Here is a 20508-nt window from a genome sequence, read left to right as displayed (position 1 = left end):
CGGCTGAACTTAAGCTGGGTCTGGTGTCGTGCACTTGGGGTCAGAGATAAATTGAGCTCCATAACCATTTGCACGTTTATGGGCGTTATAAACTGTGTGAATCCTGAGTAGCCGCAAGCAATAAAGTATTCCTTCCGAATTTCTCCAGAAAGTGGTGATGGAACCAGACCAAGCCTCAGCCCGAGTACACCACTGAGAAACCAACCCCTCAGGTACAAGTTGTAAAAAGAAAATCAGCTCAAAATTAGCTAAAGCCTGTCAGTTGTTATTTTGTCACAAGACGTGGTGTTTTTTATAACTAGATTGCCATCTGAAACAATGCATACGTTTCAATAATTTTATTTCAAGACTTCTTTGTAACTAAAAAAGGGGAGTTAGAAACATTAGTTGGACCGAGTCACATTCATGTGAACTTACAGAGAGAAACCCAAAGTTAAAGTGATCTAAAATTCATGAGATGTAGTAGTTAAATTAAATTTAACTACTTGAAGGTTTAAGGAAGCAATTGATTTTAGGTTTTCAAGTTGAACTACATACTTTTATTATTATTATTTTATTATTACAGTGCATGTTTCGCCCTTTGGTTGAAATGATTTTTAACAAGGTTTCTACCCGGGAAGGACTCCTGTCTGGGTTCATGAGGAGCTTCTGTTGATGAATCAACCCGGATAGATTGTGAAAGTGTTAACAACCACCACAACGTTTGTTTGGACAAATATTTCAGTCCACGAAACCGGAAAAACCGAACTCCAAATGCTGACCGGGTCCGTGTACCTTTTGATCGTCCCTTTTACCGTAAAAACCAGAAAACCAAAACACTCGTTTCTCGTTTTTCGTTTCTAATCCAAAACGGTAAAACGGAAGTGGGCGGCCGTTTTCTCGTTCATCGTTTAGAACCAAAAAACGAGAAAACGGAAGTGAGCAGTCGCTTTCTCGTTCATCGTTTAGAACCAAAAAACGAGACCAACTGACAACCTTTCACTCCGTTTGTCCCTTTTGTGTGTTTTTCCATAAAACGAATATACGAAGCGTAGCCGCTAAACCGGAAGCACGTAGATTTTCACAGTAATAATCAACGCAATGGAACGTGTGTATGCTAGAAATCCGTCTGCGATGCCAGCGGTTACTATGGTAACATGAGGAGAAAAGTTAATTAATGGAGATAAATATATAATCCTGGTCCGACGGGATCTGTGCAACAGTAGTTGACTACACTCGTTGCTCTTGGCTCTGATATTTATGTTCCAAGCATTGTGTCGCTTCAGTGACCGCAGAGAGATCGGTTAGTTCAATGAGACGCAGAGTAAACGGGTTCACATCTCCAACACTATGTGGCAGAATACGTGTATTTAACCCATAGATTTAATTATATTGAACTGTCCATATTATTTATCTTGGTCTCATATGTCGAACTCGCGGCCCGCCGCCGGTGTCCGGCTGCCCGTCCAGTGCGGTCCTCCACCGGAGTGCGTACGGCCTGCCGTCAGCGAATGGTCGGTCGGACCGTTCGTTCGGACCGCCAGCGCCGCCCCCGCCAGCCGTTGTTCGCGCCGATCGTCCGTGCCCCGCGTACGCGCGAAGTGGGCAAACACCCCCGATCTGGGTTATTACAGATGTATTTGATGCTGTTTATTTCATGTGATTGTTAGGGTTCATTTGCACCCTTTGTTGATTCATTTTCATATTGTTCATCATGTTATATTTATATCATGAAAGAGGGAAAATGTGTTGTTTATTAAGCAATAAATAATGACAGTTATGGTCAGGGTTAAACTAGAGAGGTCTGGTTCATTAATTCTGGTTTGTTTATCAAACTTCCATTTGAACGGTTAGGCCCAAGAGGTCAAAGGTCCCAGATGATAAATAATGTTGGTCAATTGCTGTGGTCAAAATGACTTGTATGGTATTCAGACATTTTGACTCTAGAATACTTTACATCTACAATGTTTTACATTTGTTCTCGCTAGATTACTCGTTAGATGTTACCTTTCATGTGACCCTCAGAGTGACCTCTGGGGCTGTGGACAGATGCACACCGTCAGGATAGAATTGGGTTGGGAACCATTGCAGCAGACTACCTGCTCTTAAGCATGTTGGACACACCACCACAACACTGTTACAGAAAATCTATATCCAGTCTAAATCATCTATAACAGTAGTCTGCTGAAGCTTGTTTGGGAGGAGGGTTTTACGTTTTAAAACTGTTAAACTGTGACCGTGAACTGAGAGAATAAACATATCCCTCCATAGATAAGTTTGCAGTTTAGTGACACTGGAATGTAATTTAGTAGAAGAAAAAAATGTTTGGACAGGTTGTCTCTAGAGGCAGAGAGACACCTTTTGAAATGAGTATCCTCTTTAGTTGTACACTTGAGTAAGCTCATAGAGGAGCTTAGGTGATGATAGAGGAGCTTACTCAAATGTACAATTCATTGTGATTTCTGGGTTGATTTGCCACCATTGTTGTACACATCTTGTTTTATTTATTTTATTTAAAAACAAAACATACCTCTAATGAAGAGACTTTTGGTTTCTTTATATTAAACATTTTGAATAATTGACCTACAAACTTATTCTTCACTTCAATCCTGAATTGAATATTTTAAGCCGAAGAGGTGAAAGGATGAGAAGATCTAATGTTGGACTGTGTTCCAAAGAATATTACTTCAGTTTTATTGCCGTCAGATTTGTTACTATTTTGAAAAAACTAAGCCTTAAATTATCACTGATTGTGCCCATGTTAGTTCCACCTCAAAGCCAGATTTTAGGGAAGCTTCTCAATTGCACAGAGACATTTTATTTTCAAGAGAAAAACATTGAATTCCTATTTCAAGGAAGAGTATCCCCAGTTACAGCGAGGCTGAATGCATGTGGACTCACTAACAAGAGTCACACTTTGGCACCAACAAAGCGCTCAGGACAAGGAAGCTGCAGAGATGGGATGTGCTTTACCCAGATGTTTGTGTACTGCTGGACAGTGCTCTCAATACATTGCCACAATTTATTGATTCAATTTCCTGATTGGTGTTACAAGAAGATATTGTCAGCACTTGTTATATTTATGTCTTTCTTCTACTTGTTAGAAGGGAAAATATAGAATGTGTAACAATGCCATGACCACCATGTTTCCCTGATGACATGTGGTCAGTGTCCACCACACACAGCGTTTGGCATTGAGGCCAAAAAGTTCAGTTTTGGTCTCATCTGACCAGCGTACATTCGTCCACATGTTTGCTGTGTCTCTAATGTGGCTTGTGGAAAACACCTAACAGGATTTCTCAATAGCAGCTTTTCTCTTGCCAGATTTATGGACTACAGGGTTACTTTTTGTCCCGTGCACAGATTCTGACCACCTCCGGAGTTACCATGGGACTCTTGGTTGCTGCTTTATCAAGAACATCACAGTGTCCTCAAGATTAATGTGACCTTTGACTTTGGTGATGATAGAGGAGCTTATTCAAATGTACAACTAAAGAGGATACTCATTTCAAAAGTTCTCTCTCTGCCACTGGAGACAACCTGTCCAAACATTCATTTCTTCTTAAAAATGACATTCCAGTGTCACTACACTGCAAACTTATCTACATTTTGAGGGACATGTTTATTTTCTCAGTTCACGATCCCAGTTTAAGAGTTTTAAAATGTAAAACCCTCTTCCCAAATAGGCTTCAGCAGACTAGTGTTATTTGGCGGGAAATAGATTTTTTATAACAGTGTCATGGTGGTGTGTCAAACATGCTTAAGAGCAGGTAGTCCGCTGCAATGGTTCCCCACCCAATTCTAGCCTGACAGTGCTGTCCACAGCTGCACAGGTCACATTAAGTGACATGGTACAAGTGAATTAATCTCTTTATTGTTCTTGTCTAGAGAGAGGAAAATGTAAAATATTCTAGAGTCTGAATGCCACACAAGTCATGTTCCTTAGATCAGTGGTTCTCAACTTGTATGGCTCCGGGACCCACCTTTTCCCCTTAATGACAAGCCGCGACCCAATTCAATCTGTCAAGGGTGGGGTGGGGGGGGGGGGGGGGGGGTGCTAGCGGTGTCGCCGGGGGGGCTTCCGCGTTTGCTAGTGGTGTCGACGGGGGGGAGGGGGGGGGGTCGCGACCCACCAGTTGAGAAACACTGCCTTAGATCACACATTTGACCAACATTATTTCTTATCATCTGGGCCCTTTCACCTCTTGGGCCTAACCGTTCAATTATGGATGGAAGTGTAATAAACAAACCAGAATATATGAACCAGACCTCTCTAGTCTAACTGACCATATCTGTCATTATTTATTGCTTAATAAACAACACATTTTCCCTCTTTCATGATATAAATATAACATGATGAACAAGATGAAAATGAATCAACAATGGTTGTAAAATAACCCTAAAAATCACATAAAATAAACAGCATCAGATACACTTGTAATAACCTAGATCAGGGGTGTCAAACTCATTTTAGGTTCGGGCCAGATACTGCCCAGTTCGACCGAACGCGGGCCACTGACGATCGGAGCGAACAGCTGACGGAGGCGGGGGGGGGGGCGAACTGTACGCCGTACGCACTCACTCTGGTGGCGGACCGCACTGGACGTGCAGCCAGACACCGGCGGCGGAGTTCGACATAAGTGACCTAGATAAATCTATGGTTTAAAGAGCAGCGAGTGTAGTCAACTACTGCTGCTAACACATCCCGTCGGACCCGGATTATTTATTCATATCCGTTAATCAACTTTTCTCCTCATGTTAACCTGGTAACCGCTGTCATTGCAGACAGTTGCGTTGATTTTTACTGTGAAAATCTACGTACTTCCGGTTAAGCGGCTACGCTTCGTATATTCGTTTTATGGAAAAACACACAAAAGGGATAAACGGAGTGAAAAGTTGTCAGTTGGTCTCGTTTTTTGGTTCTAAACGAAAAACGAGAAAACGGCCACCGACTTCCGTTTTACCGTTTTGGATTAGAAACGAAAAACGAGAAATGAGAGTTTTGGTTTTCTGGTTTTTACGGTAAAAGCGACGATCAAAAGGTACACGGACCCTTTTCACTCCGTTTGTCCCTTTTGTGTGTTTTTCCATAAAACGAATATACGAAGCGTAGCCGCTAACCCGGAAGTACGTAGATTTTCACAGTAAAATCCACGCAACGGTCTGCAATGACAGCGGTTACCAGGTTAACATGAGGAGAAAAGTTCATTAACGGATATAAATAAATAATCCGGGTCCGACGGGATGTGTTAGCAGCAGAGGTGTGGACTCGAGTCATGTGACTTGGACTCGAGTCAGACTCGAGTCATGAATTTGATGACTTGAGACTCGACTCGACAAAACGTACAAAGACTTGCAACTCGACTTGGACTTGAATACCGATGACTCGTGACTTGACTTGGACTCGAGCCTTTTGACTCGAGAAGACTTGCTACTTCCCATGAAAACTGGGGGATAACATTTTCACACGGCCGCGCCGCTCTGTTTGTCTGCATCTGTCAAAAAATGTGCGCCACCTGTATGCAGAGAGCGCGCGCTGCCTGCACGACATCCAATCACTGCAGTCCATTTGACCGTATCAACGAGACAGCTCGTGCATGGTTACAAAAATCGGGATTTTTGAACCCGGATTCAGACTCCGATGGAAATCCTCGCCAACATTATGTCAACGTCCGTTTTAAAGTAGTGTAATGAGCTGAGTTAAAGTTATTAGTTAATCAGTTATGCAGATGTTGCATGTGTTCACGTTATGCTCCGTTACCAGCTGTAGTTACGCGAGACAACCCGAGTTTTGGGGGGCCGTGAATGCGGAAGTGTTCGTTCGGCGTGGTGACGGCCAACAGTGACCGAAGTTGAGTTGTTTTATATAAATAAATGCAGCGGAGTTGCAAGCCAGTCATCGCCTCCTTATTTACGCTGCAGCATTGGGGTGAGCGTTACAGTACTATAACACAGTCACAGTCGATCCACCGTTACCCTTCCCTTCGTAGTCTAGGTCTGTGAGGCAGCGCACCATCACCCAGGGTTCCCCGTCCCCACTATAATAAAATGACTCGAAATGACTCGAGACTAAAATGGTACGACTTGTGACTCGACTTGGGACTTGCTTCGTCTTTGACTCGACTTGACTCGGGACTCGAGGGCAATGACTTGAGACTTGCTTGTGACTTGCCTAACAGTGACTTGATCCCACCTCTGGTTAGCAGCAGTAGTTGACTACACTCGCTGCTCTTTAAACCATAGATTTATTTAGGTCACTTATGTCGAACTCCGCCGCAGGTGTCTGGCTGCATGTCCAGTGCGGTCCGCCACCGGAGTGCGTACGGCCGTACAGTCCCCCCCCCCCCCCCCCCCCCCGCTCCGATCGTCAGTGCCCCGCGTTCGGTCGAACTGTATCTGGCCCGAACCTGAAATGAGTTTGACACCATTTGCAACCTTTGTTGATTCATCTTCATCTTGTTATATTTATATCATGAAAGAGGGAACATGTGTTGTTTATTAAGCAATAAATAATGACAGTTATGGTCAGGGTTAGACTAGAGAGGTCTGGTTCATTGATTCTGGTTTGTTTCCATCCTAAATTAAATGGTTAGGCCCAAGAGGTGAAAAGGCCCAGATGATAAGAAATAATTTTGGTCAAATGTGTGATCTAAGGAAAATGACTTGTGTGGTATTCAGACTAGAATTTTTACATTTCTTCTCTCTAGACAAAAACAATAAAGAGATTAATTAATTTCTACCATGTCACTTAATGTGACCTGTGGAGCTGTGGGCAGATACCACCATCAGGCTAAAATTGGGTTGGGAACTATTGCAACAGACTACCTGCTCTTAAGCATGTTGGACACACCACCATGACACGGTTACAGAAAATCTATTTCCCGCCAACAGTAGTCTGCTGAAGCCTGTTTAGTTTAGTTGTACATTTGAGTACGCTCATAAAGGAGCGTAGGTGATGATAGAGGAGCTTACTCAAACGTACAATTCATTGTGATTTTAGGGTTGATTCGCCAACATTGTTGTACACATCTTGTTTTATTTATTTTATTTAAAAACAAAACATACCTCTAATGAAGAGACTTTTGGTTTCTTTATATTAAACATTGAGAATAATTGACCTACAAACTTATTTGTCACACTTTAATTCTGAATTCAATGTTTTAAGCCGAAGAGGTGAAAGGATGATAAGATCTAATGTTGGACTGTGTTCCAAAGAATATTACTTCAGTTTTATTGCCGTCAGATTTGTTACTATTTTGAAAAAACTAGGCCTTAAGTTATCACTGATTGTGCCCATGTTAGTTCCACCTCAAAGCCAGATTTTAGGGAAGCTTCTCAATTGCACAGAGACATTTTATTTCCAAGAGAAAAACATTTAATTCCTATTTCAAGGAAGAGTATCCCCAGTTACAGCGAGGCTGAATGCATGTGGACTCACTAACAAGAGTCACACTTTGGCACCAACAAAGCGCTCAGGACAAGGAAGCTGCAGAGATGGGATGTGCTTTACCCAGATGTTTGTGTACTGCTGGACAGTGCTCTCAATACATTGCCACAATTTATGGATTCAAATTCCTGATTGGTGTTACAAGAAGATATTGTCAGCACTTGTTATATTTGTCTTTCTTCTACTTGTAAAAAGGGAAAATATAGAATGTGTAGAACGATGCCATGACCACCATGTTTCCCTGTTGACATGTTGTGTTTTCTTGCCACTCTTCTATTAAGGCTGGATTTATGGACTACAGGGTTACTTGTTGTCCCGTGGACAGATTCTGTCCACCTCCGGAGTCACCATGGGACTTTTGGTTGCTGCTTTATCAAGAACATCACAGTGTCCTCAAGATTAATGTGACCTTTGACTTTGGTGATGATAGAGGAACTTACTCATTTCAAAAGGTGTGTCTCTGCCACTAGAGACAACCAGTCCAAACATTCTTTTCTTCTACTAAATTACATTCCAGTGTCACTAAACAGCAAACTTATCTATATATCGAGGGATATGTTTATTCCCTCAGTTTACGGTCACAGTTTAACAGTTTTGACACGTAAAACCCTCCTCCCAAACAAGCTTCAGCAGACTACTGTTATAGATGATATAGACTGGATATAGATTTTCTCTAACAGTGTCATGGTGGTGTGTCCAACATGCGTAAGAGCAGTTAGTCTGCTGCAATGGTTCCCAAACCAATTCTATCCTGACTGTGTGCATCTGTCCACAGCCCCAGAGGTCACTCTGAGGGTCACATGAAAGGTGACATTGTAGAATTTAATTTAAATTTATATTGTTCTTATCTAGCGAGAACAAATGTAAAACATTGTAGATGTAAAGTATAGAGTCAAAATGTCTAAATGCCATACAAGTCATTTTGACCAACAATATTTATCATCTGGGACCTTTGACCTCTTCGGCCTAACCGTTTAAATGGAAGTGTGATAAACAAATCAGAATTAATGAACCAGACCTCTCTAGTTTAACCCTGACCATAACTGGCATTATTTATTGCTTAATAAACACATTTTCCCTCTTTCATGATATAAATATAACATGATGAACAAGATGAAAATGAATCAACAAAGGTTGCAAATGAACCCTAATAATCACATGAAATGAACAGCATCAAATACACCTGTAATAACTTAGATCAGGGGTGTTTGCCCACTTTGAGCGAACGCGGGCCACAGACGATCGGCGCGAACAACGGCTGGCGGGGGCGGCGCTGGCGGTCCGACCGACGGTTTGCTGACGGCAGGCCGTACGCACTCCGGTGGAGGACCGCACTGGACGGGCAGCCGGACACCGGCCGAAGACAAAGTCGACAACGATACCCACTTCACATTTCCATTCAAAGACAAAACATACAGCTGGGAAGATCTTCTTCATCACTTCTTTGCTGAAACCAAAGAAGCAGGAGTACCCTGTTTTGAAAAACTCCAGATTGGGTTCATCCTCGATGGTCTGGATGAGTGTCGACTTCCTTCGAACTTCCACAACAACGAGATCCTGACTGACGTTACCGATGCAGCTTCAGTGGACGTGCTATTGACAAACCTCATTGGAGGGAGACTGACTGTTCCCTTCTGCCTTCATCTGGGTGACCACAACACACAAGGCAGCCAGTCTGATCCCTCAAGGGTCATTGGCATGGTGACAGAGGTGAGAGGGTTCACTGATGCGAAGAAGGACGAGTACTTCAGAAGGAGATTCAGGAATAAGGAGCTGGCCAGCAGAATCATCAACAATATCAAGGCTTCACGAAGTCTCCATGTCATGTGCCACATCCCTGTCCTCTGTTGGATCACTGCGGCGGTTCAGGCTGAGTAACTGCAAGTTGTCAGAAGAGAGTTGTGAAGTTCTGTCTTCAGCTCTCAGTTGCCCGTCCTCCAGACTCAAAGAGCTGGACATCACACGCAACTATTTGCGTGATTTGAGTCGTCTCTCTGTGGGACTTGAGAGTCCTCGGTGTGAACTTAAAACTCTCAGGTAAGCTTTTAATTTAGCCAGACCTACATCTGTTAGAAGGCTGTCCTTCAAAGAGTGATATAACACTATCAGACAATGTTGTTTTGGCTTATCCAGACTCCTAGAAGATGAAGTTGATGTTTGTCTTCATCACTTATTCTTTTTCTAGTTTGGTTATGTGCTACCTGACGTGGCGCAGCTGTGATCACGTGGGCTCCTTTCTCAGCTCTAAGTCATCTAGTCTGACAAAGTTAGACCTGAGTATGAACCCCCTGCAGGATTCAGGAGTGCTGGTTTTCAGTGGCGGACTGGAGAATCCCCACTGCAAGCTGGAATTTCTCAGGTCAGCCGGTTTCCGTGGCATTTGTAAGCCATATAGTCTGTTCCGACTACAATGCAAGTAAACCCATCGGCATGATCATGCTACGTCATGAAAAAGTAATGAAGTTTAAAATGTGTGAGAGACGGCTGATGGTGGCAAAAGATCACAGTTATTTTAAGCCCAACCATAAATCTAGACCCAACTTAGTGATTCTGTTGCACATTAATGGCGCAAAGCTACAATAAGGTCAAGCAAGCTCTTTGGTTGACCCAACACGCTACCGGAGTTTTCTGTTTCTTCTGATAGGGCGCGATGGGTGGATAATATGCTTTATACTAATTAAAACCTGCAGCTGGGGAGCTGCAGCTGGGGAGCTGCACCGCGAAGGTCATAAAAAGGTAACGCATGCACGATATGTGAACTCTTCACCCCTCTAGAAACTAGACGAAACCCCCGCCTCCGAAACCCCCCCCCCGAAACCCCTGCCCTAGCACGTTCCACCCTGTTGTTGTGTGTGTATGAAAAATGAAATAAAAGGATGGCAAAAAGGAAAGTTCTTTGTAAGTCAACACCGCAGACGTGGTGTTGCGGGACTTCCTCTTTGCAAAGTGGACCAATGATACGGTTTGTCTGTGGTTTGTTCTCGCCTCTCAGTAAGGTAGCAGAAATACCTTCTTCCAAAGCAGCACTCAGCAACAGTACAAGTGATGTCAGAACCTACTTAAAGGAAGATTCAGTCCTCTTCAAAGCACTTTATGTTGTTTCCCATTTTGACTGGTAGTGCAGTGACTCACTAAAGAAATGAAAAGCTTGGTGAGTATTGGAAAATTGATGTATCGGGGTCTGTAATAGACAAAGAAAGAAATAGCTCAAATTTTCTCAAAGGGGAAAGTTTAATGGGAGGAAAACCATGCCGCAAATATACAATTGACCACTTGCTTTACAAAACACATATTTCCAGGTTGTCTTCTGTATAACATGAATCCAGTCATAGTTGTCTGTATACCCATGGGGACGTTGCAAGCAGGTATTGCCAATGATTAAATCTTCAGATATTTACTGGAATGGCATCACCCCTCAAAGTAAAACTTCACAGTGAACTGATGAACAAGCCTTCCTCCTGAAACACATCTTCTACTATACAACCACAACCGTGCGGATGACTTTAATTTCAGGTGGACCAAAATGTTTGCCCATAGGAAATTGCGGCTGTCAGTATTACTAGTGCAGAGAAGAAATATCACCAACATTTGCACTCAGGACAGGATTCAAATAACGGATCATGGAGGGAAACGCTAAAATCGTTCTATTCTTCAGCTTAAGGGCTTGTAACTTGACCGAAAAGAGCTGTGAAACTTTGGCCTCAGTCCTAACCGTCCCGACCTCCAGCCTGAAGGAGCTGGTCTTAAGTAACAACAATCTGCAGGATTCAGGAGGGAAGCTTCTTTCTGCTGGACTGGAGAGTCCTCAATGTCCCCAATTCAAAGACGCTCACACAAACACTTCCTCTCACATGACCAGATTCTTAACCTGGCCTAATTCAGGTCAGTCGTATCCGTCCCCTAATTCTTTGAGTCCTAAAGTCAAAACAACAAGGAGTTGACTGTTGATCCATGTGTACAGTCTGTCAGGTCACAGAGAAAGGCTGTGCTTCTCTGGCCTCAGCTCTGAGCTCCAACCCGTCCCATCTGAGAGAGCTGGACCTGAGCTACAACCACCCAGGAGATGCAGGTGTGGCGCTCCTCTCTGCTGGACTACACGACCCACAGTGGAGGCTGGAGACTCTAAAGTATGGCTAATAGAGGACAACATTGTAAAAAGAGCATTGTAGAGCCAGTGATGTAACATGGCGTACTTCAACAAAACAATTAAGAACAATAATTTGTATTCCTACTTACTCTTTTTTTATAAAAATGCTTTTTGTTTAGCCTTTTGGGGCCATCCTAGCTTGTACTTTACTCCCTATGTTTATTGTTTCAGAGTGGATCATGGGGGAGCACAGAGGTTAAAACCTGGTCTGCGAAAATTCATGTAGTCACTATGACAAAGACTTTCTCAGAAAAAACAGGTCAAATGCCGGATCACGCATTTGGCCAAGAGTCCCCAGTTTACATTGTGTGTCTAATTACACTGAAACACCCGCAGGCGACATGTCGATCTCCACTGTACTGATCAATAATGCTGGTGTTTGAAACGTTGATTTTAAAACTCAAGGAAATCTAAACTCTTAGTCTGTATGATGGTCTTAGACGTACAGACCAGTGATAACGTAGTTAGACGTATCTGACTAGAATGTCATAACTTCCATATTACACGTTTGGTTTATCCACCAAATACATTTACAACTTAATATTTGGTCACTTACTAACGAGATATATCCGCTCACTAACTGCGCACAGATCTGGAGGTTTGACACCATTTATTAGGGGGATCTTGGTGTTTAATGACCTTCAATAGCATGACAATTGTACACTGGACCAACGTACATCATGGTTTACTACGAGAATACGTTCCTAATAATATATTCTTCTGCTTTGTGTCTCTGTCAGACGCCTGTGAACTCACACTGGACCCAAACACAGTACAGAGATATCTCGTACTGTCGGAGGAGAACAGAAAAGTGACAATGGTGGATAATCAACAGCCTTATCCGTAATATCCAGAGAGATTTGAGCACTACAGACAGCTGCTGTGCACAACTGGGTTGACTGGCCGCTGTTACTGGGAAGTTGAGACTGATGGATTCTTACCAGCTGTAGCTTACAGAGAAATCCACAGGAGAGGATTGTATAGTGAGTGCTGCTTGGAACGTAGTGACAAGGACATGGTGTATGAGCCGTTTTTTTGGTCAAATTGATGGATTCAATTCATTTTATTTTGTATAGCCCAAAATCGCAAATTACAAATATGCCTCAGAGGGCTTTAAAGTCTGTACACATGCAACATCCTCTGTCCCGAAACCCTCACATCGGCACAGGAAAAACTCCCCAAAATATGAAAAAACCCTCTCCCGGGATGGACAGACTGACATGGATGTCATGTGTACAGAATCAACAATGTAAAAGATGTACAATACACTCAATTCCTCTAACTGAAATGATACAAGTAATTGCAAGTAGCAGAACAGGTGTACGGCAGGACCACTGCAGGGACAACCTCCATCAGATGGAACCACCATCCACAGAGGCTTCTGTGGGGAGGGAGAGCAGAAAGATGTTGGTTTATGATGACAGTAATATGAATCATATTTAAAGTAATGATGATGATGGCAGCAGCAGGTGTCAGCAGAGCCATCCCAGGAGTCAGGACCGGGGTCTGCACGAAACTATGATCCACGGAGACCTGCTAGGCGAGAAAGCACAAAAAAACTCCCGGAAAGAAGCTTAATTAGTGATGTACATTAATAAAACATGGATGATTGTGGGAGGAGAGAGTGAGAGTGTCAGAGTGAAAGAGGGGCTCGGTGTGTCCTAAGAAGTCCCCCCGGCAGTCTAAGCCTAGAGCAGCTTAACTAAGGGCTGGTCCAGGCTAACCTGAGCCAGCCCTAACTATAAGCAATATCAAAGAGGAACGTTTTAAGCTTTATCTTCAATGAACTGACCGAGTCGGCCCCCGGACTGAAAGTGGAAGCTGGTTCCACAAAGGAAGAGCTTGATAACTGAAGGCTCTGGCCCCCATCCTACTTTTTAAAACTCTAGGAACCACAAGTAGCCCAGCATCTGTACGTGGATATAACTTTCACAGTCAAAACGAGTACACGGTCACTTCCGGGGCAGCAGTGTATTTGGACTGGCCTGCTGGGACTCTGTTCCTCTGTTCTTCTACTCCATCTCCCATAAAGAAATAAACGTTGTTCCTTTCATGACCAGATTCACAGAACCCCTCTACCCTGAGTTCGTGAGCAAGGCTAGCCAATCAAGTTCTGTGCTCACAATGTCGCTTTGCTCGTTAGTTGAGGAATAATCAGTCGGACAGAATTCAGAAATATAATCTTCTTCAATGATGAAATGATGAAGAATAATTAAACTAGTAAGGGTTAAGAATGTTTGCAATATCATATTTATCATTCTCCTGAAGAACAATGGATGGATTAATATAGGAAGAATGCCTCTCAATCATTATTTGTGACCCACTAGAAGTGTGTGTCTGTATGAGCACTGCGTCTTCTGCCTGGATTTTACTTTGGTTTTTACATGTACTTATTGGTTTTGGGGGGAAGAACGTGACGCACAGAGCGCACACAGCACCCCAGCAACAGGGTGGAGGGGGCGCTTCGGCTTTATTTGACCACAATTCAACCACAGCGTACCAGTCCGTGTGGCGGCTTGTAAGTTCTCAAATAGTAATACACATGAATGAAATAAATATTGCTGGATAACTTTCAGGTTGCTGTTTATTGGTAACGAGATGAACTACATCGATGGCATGCCAGTGGTAAGAGAAGCTTCCCGATGGGGGAGACCACAACAGAACCTCGCAGGGGCAAATGATGAGAACGGTATACAGTGATCCCTCGCCACTTCGCGGTTCACTTATCGCGGATTCGCTATTTCGCGGATTTTCATAATGCTTTTTTTTTTTTTTTTTGGTGCATTGTGCTCTGCATTCTGATTCGCTAAAAACTCACTCCCGCTTCTTGTATCAAAACATGCTACGAATTGTGCTATCATTTTGTCGTCTCGTGCAGTTATGTGTACGTACATAAAACAGCTTGGCAAATTTACATTAAGTTGGCCAAATTATCTTGTAATTTCGAACATCTCCTAAACCCATAATGTCGACGAAACGGCCTGGACCAACAAAAGCACCTGCGGATGGGCCCAAACGGCGGAAGATGCTACCTATCTCAGATAAAGTTAAACTTCTGGACATGCTAAGGGAAGGTAAAAGCTATGCAGCTGTTGCTCGCCATTAGTTTTCTATTTCGCGGATTTCACTTATCGCGGGTCATTTTCGGAACGTAACCCCCGCGATAAACGAGGGATTACTGTATTACCAAAACCTTTAATGTTAAGATTCTGCCACTTGTAGTACATCTAGTACAAAATTCCAGCAATGTAACTTGTCCAGTATGGGCTAGTTAATAGAGGTATAATGTAGTCATTATAAAACACAATTTAACTTGTATGATTTTGGTAAGGTTTTTCAAAGGGATCAAATCACTACATTACAAGACCATTGTAACTTTTGCATTGTAACATTGTAACTGGGCTGAAATACGATTATGTATCTGAGGTTCAGAGGGCAGAGAGGAATTCCCAACATAATGCATCTACTACATGCCCCCAATTTCTAATAAAATGCCCTTGGCAAATTGCCCCCCTTAATAATATATCCATTTCCTACCTTGTGATCAATGTGTGCTGTTTGTACTGTGAGTCAGGTCACATTGCTTTCGTTTAGGGCTGTCAAAAATGGCGCGTTAACGACATTAATTAGTTGTTTGTTGTTAATTACGTCAATTTTTTTTAACACATTTCACGCATGCGCATTGTGACAAATTATTCAGGTCAGGAAAGTACCTCTTCCTCTAGGGAATGCACTTCATCCTATACAACACATTGCTGCCACCTGCAGGCATATGTCGGGCCGTCAGGTTCAGCAAGTCGTTTGCGCCAGTCCACGCTGCGGCTGAGCAGAATTAAAGAGGCCGTCATCGCCATACTTGCCAATTCAAAAGGACCGGGGGGGTGCGGGTGATAGCGGTCAACGTGGGGGGGGGTGCTGGCGATCGACGGTGGGTGATAGCTGTTTTCCTTGCAGCGCCAGTCTCATTTTTCCCGGTTCTAATTGCCGCTCGACTTCAAGGTGTAACTTTTATTATTGTTCGGTCTGAAACGGCGCGCCCAGTGACGGATGGTGTAGCAATATGGTTGTTCGGGTGGAAATCGGGAGATTTTCGGGAGGGGCTTTGAAATTCGGTAGTCTCCCGGAAATATCGGGAGGGTTGACATGTCTGGTCCTCGCGTCCCTGGACCATCAGGAGCACAAACTCGTTTTATCCGACCGCAGCAGAGTGGGATAAACTGCAGAGGCTGGAGACCCTTGTAGAGCCATGCAGGGAAATCAGACTGTGACCCATCAAATAACATTGCTTTAATTATTTTCTGGAATGAATTAAACCAAGTCAAATATCAATAAACTGTATTTATGTAAAAAAAAATAATGATAATAATAATGATAATTATGTGTCTGTGTCCTGTTATTTATCTTTAGTATGCATTTCAGAAAGAAAAAATGGTTAGGATTCAGGTGTAATTGCAAATAGTGATTAATCCTGATTAATCTACTGAATATTCGGATTAATTTGATTAAAAATGTTAATCATTTGACAGCCCTACTTTTGTTGTCTCTGACTTTTGTCTTGTTGTTTTTGATGACCAGAGGCCACGACCTATGAACTCCATTAGAGGACAACAAGTTGGATGAAACTGGGACTCAAGTTCTGCAGCAACATCCCAACACTGGATTCCAAATGGTGGTTGGGCACGATGCACACGTATACAAGGTAATGGACAGTGGTCATTATCAGTTATTTACCTGTGCCAGAGCGAGTTTAAACTAGTGATCAGATTCAGATGAGTGCTAAACCTAGACCAGGGGAGCCCAATAGGTCCATCACGATCTCGAAGGCACTACCAGTCGATCACGTGGCATCAATAAAAATAAACATACATGCACGGTCTATGATAGGAGGAACTAATGCTAATTAGCAATACCTGCTTACCAATCGCCATGACTTGGTTAGTAGCTTGGGAGCCTGAAAAGTGAGGGCAGTCCTGCCCTAGACTAATCTATAGTGACGCTGAAAGAGTGTGGCGAGTGGAACTCTTTGGGTGTGGAGCGCCTTTTTGGCCCGCTCGACACCGACAACGCCACCCGGGGAATTTCACCCCGAGAAATGGGATCGTACTATAATTAATTTAAATGCAGAAAGCACACAGGTTCGATTTATGCGTGAAGCCAGAGACGTAGTTCCGTTATAAAAATAATTTTATTTACTACAATTACTAAAACATCAAATATAAAATACCATTTAAAATACCCGACCTACTAAATATGGAAAATAGGTACTGAGGCCTTACCGGTGGAGGGACAGGGCCAACGGGGTGTGGGGTCTCAGGGAAGGATCACCCCAATCACACGTGCACACACAAACACACACTACAGCAAGCAAAACTCAAATTAAACCAAACGGGGGAAAACACAGCACACGCGAGGGAGACACCACCACCTGGGACACCGACACCACCACCTTCGGCACTCAGCAACTATGGAAGAGAGCATCCAGTTATTGGGAGGGAAAGTAAATCAATAAACCAAAAAATAAACAAAAACTACTTCAAGGCAAATCTAGGCAGCAAAGGTGTCTTAAATGGCTGCCTAGAGCCTACCAACCAGTTATGACAAAAATAGACAATATAATCAACAAAATTAGTCTTTTCATTAGAACGTAGACAAAAGAAATATAAACCAAAATCACTTAAATCATAGTTTAACAAATAAACCCATAAACATAACAAACTCCATATACATAGTAGCAAAACACAGGCGACCCAAAAAGAAGGCAAACTATCATTCGGGTCGCAATCAGACAGCCCTGCCCGACACTTTGAGCGACAAATCCGGGCGCTTCAACTACAAGTTGTAGTTGGAATCAAATAAAACGGAGACAAAACAGCAGCGTGGCAGGGAAGGGAGGGGTTGGTGCAGATACCAGCGCACGGCGAAGCAATTTTACGACCCAGTCAGGGAGTGTCGCACACGTACACCTGCCGCCCTCATACAGCTACACACCGCCTACAATAAAACGGCAGATTACTTAACAACTCATTAAAATACATGAGAGGAGAAAGGTTTGTCCGACCTACCAGCGGCACCGCTCAACCTGATTCCATTAAAGGAAAGCCTGGGTTGGTGACAGGGAGACACTGCAAAGAGACAATACACTCTAATGGTCATCCCAACGCAACCAAGGCCAAAGTAAAAGAGCAATTAAGCACACTACATTACCTGTTGCACAACCGTGAGCGCGCCGCGAACGCGAGAGGACCCAGAGCGGAATGTACCTCCAGCAACAAAGAGTAACGGGTCAAGATGTCAAACCCCCCGCCTATATAGCATGCAGTGACTTCATGATTGGTCCAAAGAGAATGAAGTGATTGAAACCACCTGCGACCAGTCAATCTGCTACAATCGCTAAAGTTAAGAACATTTAAGTGGCAGGCAGTCATCTTCTCCTGTTTAAGAGATTAACAGACACTTGAAATAAACTGTCGTAGGCAGACTAAATCATTTCTTTCCCCATCAGGATAGAAACGCTATGGTTGTTTATAATTGCGTACTTGATCTCTTCTGCATCATCTTTAACAACCTTGAGGGAGAAGGCCTTTCTCAAACCTAACAAATTTCCTTTCTGAGCTCTGCCCTGGGGCTTTGTTCCCCACGTACAAAACCACCTTCATGTTATCCAAGATGGCTGGAGCTGCCACGACTACGCACCGGGGGGACACCAGTCCCACTGCGCCCCGAGATCCCCGATGCACGAGGGAAACCTGTCCCCGCTGTACCCATGGAGCCTCCATGAACACGAGCCACAGAGGGACCGAATACAAGTGTGGACTCTTTTTTATTCTTCAATTATTTTTACAATGACCTTACTTTCCTACATAGGATGATGACATGATCAACCTTATTTATAGACCTTTTTCTCAAAATGACGCTGAACATATTTACAGCAAACGATCGACTCCTTGTTGTCCTCCTCCCTTCAATGATGGACCAAACCCGTTTGAATCCTTCTTCTTGGTGCTGCAAAAATATAAAGAAAATAAAATAAAAATAAAGCAGTGAACGCCACAGGGCTATCTAGTTTCAGTTTACAGTATTCTGTATACATTTTCTTTTTACTCTGATGTATGGAAGTTATTTTATGTTGCTGAATGATAATTCCAATTACAATAAATTACAATTTCGGGTGCAGTGTGTGATGTCAAACCATGGAGGCTATTCTTACCCTAAAATCCTATATCATTTTTTTTTATTTTTATACACAATTGTATTCTGTTAGCTAGACAAAAAAAACAGTACAGTAACCATTGTCAATGAAGGACTGGGCTAAGACTGGTGGACATGAGGGATTTCAATGGTCCTCTGCCATAGTGACAAAACAACTACAACATTTTGAGCTGCAGTGTTTAAACAATGACAAAGGGACTTTTTATTTTGGGGGCACTGACTATTTGTATGAGAAAAGGAATTCGTTTTGACTGATGAGTTGTCGGTTTTGGGAGAGATATGACCTTCTGCAGGTGTGTCACAGTGTTTTGCTAAACCATCTAGGTTATTATAAGAGATAGATGAGCCACAGCAATCGAGAAGGAAGTTTTCATTTTAGGGGCACTGACTATTATTATGAGAAAATGATTTGGTTTTGAAGCTTGAGTTAACTGCTTTGGGTGAGATATGACCTTTTGAAGGTCATCTATGTAGTTGGGCTAAACCATATAGGCTATTTTACGAAATGCATTAAGAGCTTTGAGAATGTAATTTCTGTTTCAAGAATTAAACTAAAGCGATGGAGAAATATATGCCGTTGGAGCTGGAATTACCGCGGCTGCTGGCACCAGACTTTCCCTCCAATGGATCCTCGTTAACCAGTATGGATCAACCAATAGATCCTGTCACGGTTTGGGTCTGCTCTATGTCTTATTTTGTAGTTTTCATGTCTCTTGTGTTCCTGGGTAACTTCACTTCCTGCCTTGTCCTGTGATTGCCTGATTGATTCCACCTGTGTCCAATCACCTGCACCTCCCTTGTGTATTTAAGCCCTGTGTGCCTGTTGTCCTTTGTCGCGTCATTGTCTTTGTCAGTCCTCGTTGGTGCACGTTCCGTTGAGTTTTGAATAAAGAGCACTTTGTCGGAAGACCCTGCGTCTGAGTCCTGCCTGCCTGCCTCCTTCAACCTGCACCAGCACCGACCCTGACAGATCCATATATATGGCGCTCCGGATTATAAGGCGCTCTGTTTTTTGAGAAAAAAAAGGATTTTATGTGCGCCTTATAGTCGTGAAAATACGGTATGAGAAAAAAACCTACAATAGCACCAGCACCAATTTCTTTTTCATGGCAAGGGGGGAATAAGAGGGTCTTGAAAACTTAATGGTCACATGACCACAACGGTTGCCTAGATACAGGGGATGTCTTTCATTCCTAATGTCTCACATTACCCCGCTCTCCTACGCTTCAGGCACCAACTCGTATGCTGTAATGAGTCATTCTTTCAGCTGCTCATAGGTAAAGCCTACGGGCAAAGCGATGTAAACTGAGAGTGCCCGTGCTGCCATTGACTGACCCAGTACCGCTTGTTTAGCAACCACACACCCCCCATCTCAACCACCGCGGGCAGCTCTCAACATGTTTGTGTGATCCGGCCCATACACGGCCTCCACTCACTATTATTACGCAATTATTAATCAAGTGTAACTAACAAAACCACAATTTCTTTGTAGCAATTAGCAACCGTAACAAACTAAATTTGGACGGACAAGCCCCCACTTGTCACCATCCACACAGAGCCCAGGTGTTGCCAGTGCTGCTCATTATCTCAGGTGTTCTTCCTCCCCCGACGACTCTTTGCCACGCCCACATGCGAGTACACCAGCCAATCGTCACACAGCTCTTTGGCAACAGCCCAGCATTTCCTATCATGGCCTGGCTCATCCAATCGTGGCGAGTATCAATGG

General features: G+C 43.3%; 1 pseudogene; it reads left to right on the top strand.

Moving 5' to 3' along the window:
• The first annotated feature begins 1404 nt into the window (after positions 1-1404).
• Positions 1405-12688, top strand: LOC134132982 (NACHT, LRR and PYD domains-containing protein 3-like; annotated as a pseudogene).
• The last annotated feature ends 7820 nt before the right edge of the window (positions 12689-20508 follow it).

This window comes from Pungitius pungitius, chromosome 12 (genome assembly GCF_949316345.1).
Source record: "Pungitius pungitius chromosome 12, fPunPun2.1, whole genome shotgun sequence".
In the NCBI taxonomy this organism is placed as follows: Eukaryota; Metazoa; Chordata; class Actinopteri; order Perciformes; family Gasterosteidae; genus Pungitius; species Pungitius pungitius.
Note: the sequence above shows the minus strand (reverse complement) of the source record. Positions and strands in the feature narration are given on the sequence as shown.